This window comes from Ipomoea nil, unplaced genomic scaffold, assembly GCF_001879475.1.
Source record: "Ipomoea nil cultivar Tokyo-kokei standard unplaced genomic scaffold, Asagao_1.1 scaffold1977, whole genome shotgun sequence".
Lineage (NCBI taxonomy): Eukaryota > Viridiplantae > Streptophyta > Magnoliopsida > Solanales > Convolvulaceae > Ipomoea > Ipomoea nil.
Genome location: NW_017618405.1, coordinates 558,342 through 563,654, shown reverse-complemented (window position 1 = coordinate 563,654; position 5,313 = coordinate 558,342). Strand labels below are relative to the sequence as shown.

General features: G+C 27.6%; 1 long non-coding RNA gene across 3 annotated transcripts; it reads right to left on the bottom strand.

Annotated features, from left to right (window-relative positions):
- Positions 1 to 2,393: 2,393 nt before the first annotated feature.
- On the bottom strand, positions 2,394 to 4,715 carry LOC109147164. Of its 3 annotated transcripts, none has more exons than XR_002048573.1 (4): positions 4,630 to 4,715; positions 3,211 to 4,179; positions 3,073 to 3,099; positions 2,394 to 2,558 (listed from the first exon to the last, which is right to left on the bottom strand). It is a non-coding gene; the product is annotated as an uncharacterized LOC109147164 (long non-coding RNA). The 3 variants fall into 3 exon arrangements; XR_002048574.1 differs by having other exon boundaries at positions 4,611 to 4,703; XR_002048575.1 differs by having other exon boundaries at positions 4,607 to 4,680.
- Between the last annotated feature and the right edge of the window lie 598 nt (positions 4,716 to 5,313).

Genomic DNA, 5,313 nt, shown 5'->3' with positions numbered 1-5,313 from the left:
GGGAGGTTACCCCGGAGAGAGAAGACGTATGATGGGGTTGTATTTATAGTGTTGATAATGGCGGTTAGGAATACACGTTTATATTGGACTATTGGCCACGACGGAAATCCTATTCATGGTATAATAATCTAATCTATAAACTATAATAAAGCTATATAATTTGGGAAGTAATTAATGTTATAATTAATGTTACTTCCCAAACCATATAGTTAAGATTAATGTTACAATTAATTACCAACATTATTATTATTATTATTACTAGCTACAAATATAAAATAGCCACAACATCATTTCCTATAAAAAAAAAAAAAAAAAAACACATAACATTTGAAAAATAAAATAGCTATTTTTTTCTCGCTCATAATAAAGGATTACATTTATTGAATTAATTGAGTTATTAAATGTTATGATATTAGGATTAAGGATTCTGATTCTCAATTAATAGAAAATATGAAACGATGCAATATCAATTAAATCTCTAGCTTTACAATGAAAGTTTATTTGATATGCTTTTGTTATTTATGGTGTTTCTTGGGATTACAATATTAATTAAATTTTTGATGAAAGCCTATTCGATATCTGCAATTAACGTAAGCCTCTACATATAATTTTTCTCCCTCTCAAATGCTTCAAAGAAATGGCAGAAGCGAGAAGGGATGAAGAAAGCAAATGCTGCGGGTCGTGGGTCAATTATTGGACTTCAGAATAATAAAAAAAATCATTTGAGCCATAAATAAAAATTTAAATATATATAAATGTATATATCATATGGGTCTTTAGTGTTTTTCTGGATTTCTAAACTTAGGACTTTTAAAAGAAAAAAAAATACATTTGAATTATCTCCACAAAAAGTGATCTTGGAGAATGATATTTGGGTTTATGGAATGACATGTGCATAAAGAATATATTATATAATCATATAAAAAAATGTGTTCAATTAGAGTTTAAATTTACTCATACAAAATTTGAAATTTGCTTTCTAAATGTAATTATCTTAGTTATTATTCGTATTGTGAAAATTATAATATAGATGAAATACAATTAAGAATAAATCAATGTAATTATGTAAATTCTCTCTATAAGATTATTTGAATATGTACATAATTAGAGATTATATTAACCATACAAAATTTTAATTTTAATTTTAATTGTAATTTTGTATTTTATAAAAATAATAAATACTTGACCAATGGAAGCTCAAAAATATTATTATATTAAATAATTTAAAATATTTTTATTTTTTTCTATTTTTTATTTATATTTATAATAACATAATTTTTTTTCCGTGCATCGCGTGGGTGATAATTATTAAATAACAAAAATTTTATATATGAATAAACCTCATATAGGGTATATTTTTACTAGTATTTATCCCGTACGATGCACGGAAAATATGTTATAAAAATATACCCTATATGAGGTTTATTTATATATAAAATTTTTGTTATTTAATAATTATTATGTGTGAATTCCTATGATAAAATTAATAAATATATTTACAATTAAAATAATATTTAAGGTGGGTGATTACTACAAATCTTAAACTATATTAAAATTTTAGTACATAGTATTTAATATTACAAACTTTTAAGAACTTAGTAAACTATAATAGTAATTGAATTACAATTTTAGAGTCACCACGGATCAAAATTTTTAGACCTTTGAGATTTCTAACTCTAGACGTAGCAACATACAATTGACCTTTAAAGATCAAACAATCACAATCTTAGTTCGAACATTGATTTTTTCTTCCAAATACTATCGGATTAAGTGTGTAATCAATAAAAGATGAGAACTAATAATTCGAGAATATAATATTAATGTTACTATCCCTACTTCACGTCAATTAAGTTGGAGAGTGTTGTTGGATAGTATCCGATGAATCCACGAATAACGCATCTTTGTCTCCGTAGTCCTCGATATACACATCAACAATCTTAAATTTAGGCCGCCTAGCTATGCTATATATTAATTTCAAACTTATGGACTTTGAGGTTGCATGGGTGGTTTGCATGCATGCTTCTTAAAGCCATATGGTCTTGGAAAAATTAAATGTTGTTAATACCAACATTTAACCATTAATATCAACATTTAATTTTCACAAGACCATATAGCTTTATTATAATTAAGATAACATATTTTCCGTGCCTCGCACGGGACAAATACTAGTAATAATAATAATAATAAAAATAATAATCTTCTATTATAATATAGAAGAATCTATAGTTCCCGCCAAAACTAATAAAATTAAATAAAATAAAATAAAATAAAATAAAAAATATATATATATATAGTACTTAATTGCATTGCTGATAAACAAATCAATAAAGAATTAAATTGGGAAGAATATAGAATTAAATTCTTCAATGCTGTGTCTGTTCAGAATCCAAGTCTGATTAGAATTCAAATACATAAAAATATTAGAGGATATATTTAATTTAAAAGAATAAATAAGGATGCAACTTTTCAGATTATACAAATACAAATCAATAAAAAATTAAATACATTGTTGATACACAATTAAATTCTTCAATGTCGTGTCTGTTCAGAATCCACGTCTGTTCAGAATTCAAATACATAAAAATATTAGAGGTATATTTAAAAGAACAAATAAGGATGCAACTTTTCAGATTACTAACGTAAATATCCAAGGATTTTATTTTTTTTTTTTTTTGAAAGTAAATAACCAAGGATTTGATTCCTCAACAATTCTATAAATAATGAATTATACAGGCCTATGCATTCAACCACACGTTGCTGAACAACAAGTCCCTTCCAAGAATATCTCTCATCTCTCATACATTATGTATTCCATGTATACTCTTGGAAGTGATATTTACACTTCAATGTTAGGAGTCCAATGGATCAGATCCAAGCAGAGATCGTATTTCATGACGAGGAGGTAAGCTTTATGAATAAATAGATATTTCAATACTATTTTATCATTACTTACTACTGATTTCTAATATACATAGTACTGATTACTGGATTTTGGCCTATATCTATATTACTTCTTTCTAAGTCTAAAAAGGATAGCAACACTGTAATGTTAAAAGATTTATAGAGGCTTACCTCAGAAATCAGGGAGAAGTTCTGAACCTGCAAAGTAATAGGAAGCCATCAAAATCAATGGAAAAATTTGATAATGTGATAGGAACTTATTTCAAATATACATAGTACTGATTTCTAATGAAACTTGATTTTTGATACCATGACCTTCCGTGCTTCAACTGTTTATGACAATTGTTGATTGACTTCAAGGAATCTTGAGGTGTTTCTGCCACAGCACTATGTAGATTTTTATTCAACTTTATTTGCAAAAGAAAATTCATCAATAAATGATAAGTTAAACAGAATTAGAACACAACTATAAACAACTAACTTTTTGCAGGAAAACTCATAGAGGATGTACATTATGAATAATCTTCAGTATTTGCAAGTTTTCAAGAATTGCTAACACTTAATGGGAAAAGGACATAAAAATCTATTTTATTTAGGCTCATGCTTAAAATTAATTAAATCAAATTGGCAGAAATGATTTATTTTCAAAATTTGATAACAATTATTTGAATACTTTGCAATAAATAGCACACATAAAACTCTTAGTATTCTAAGATGCATAATAAAGATCAATCTTTTACTTTGCACTGAACCAGTTTTAAAGAAACTCATGACCTTCCTCTCTAAATATGAAATTATAAAAGAGACTTCATACATCATCAGAAAACATTTTCAAAACCATCTCTCCAGACATATAGTCAGTATTTTCATACTCAAGACAACATGAGGAAAATTACATGCATCTTCAATCACTATTGGGTCAATGAGGAAGCATCTGGACCAAAACAAAGGTAAATCTATCTACTATTCTGATTATTACACCACTGATGTTTTAAAAATCTTATGTATGACTGAAAACTACCACAGGAGAGAGTAAATCTTAGTACACACTTAGGCAGACCTTTGCAAACATAGTCAGAAAATAAATCACATAACCATGAACCAATATAGTTTTTTGTCTAGCATGTATCCAGCTTTACGGTCAACCTATGAATATATACAAACATGAACCTGAACAAAAAATCTGGAAAAGATTGAAATCTGTTCTAAATCTAAAGAATGAAAAAACTCATCTTTGTAGCAAATTGCCGTTTACTTTTTCTGCATCCCAACATGCGCCTGAAAAATATTAACATAATATTAAACCTAATTGTTAAATAGAAAGTCTGCATATAAAAAAATGCTAATAACAACAAAATGAAAGAATTTTGCTTCAAATCTGGTTTTAGAACTACGAATCCACCAAATAGATTACAAGATAATGGGGATAAAAATACAAAATTTGTTGTCAAAATCGTCATGCATGTGAATCCGATTGAAGGATTTCATCAGATCTAAACTTGACCATCGACTTAGTAGGTAAACAAACCCTTCACAGTTAGGGTTCACTGTATCTATTCAATTTCTTAAAAATTGAATGATAGAATTGGAATTAAGTGAGAGATATACTAGATAACTTAACGGAATCGAGAACTTAACTAAGAAATTGAAGTACAATGTACAGATATAAAATTGAAGTAGTTAACTAAGACAAAGTAGGCCATACGAACAGTGTTAGGATCATCTCACCAACCACCGGCGTCTGGATTTAGTGTTGAACCACCGGCGTAGCGAAGAAGAATGGGACTGAACATTCTGAAAATGGAATGCGTGGGGAGAGGAAATAGCCGAGTTGAGGACAAGGGGCGGTTAGGGTAGAGAAGTAATATTGCCCAAATTCGAATAAAATTGATTATTAAATTTAGTAATATTATTAAATTTGATTATTTATATTAATATAATAAATAATTTGTTAGTTTATATTAATTAGTTTATATAAATAATTTGTTAGTTTATATTATTATATTAGTGTTAAGGGAAGGTGGGGCAATTTATATCATGCACTCGTGTGCGCATTGCATTGTGCGCCTTGATGCAAAACGACGTCGTTTTCGTTTTAGATTTTTTTTTTTATTTTTTTTAAAAATTTCGCTACTCAATGTTGGCAGTTAATTTTTCTTTAAAAAAAATTCTCATGTTAAAAAAGTGTACATAATTTTATATTAGAATACACATAGTTGTATATAAACAAATACACATAGTTATATAAACAAATACACATAACTGTATAAAAAAATACACATAATTGTATATGTAAATACATATATTTTATAAACAAATACACATAATCACGTCAACTCCGTACGACGTCGTTTTGGGAGGCACGAGGTGCACAGTGCTCTGTGCCCGTGGTGCAGAGTATAACGATTGGGA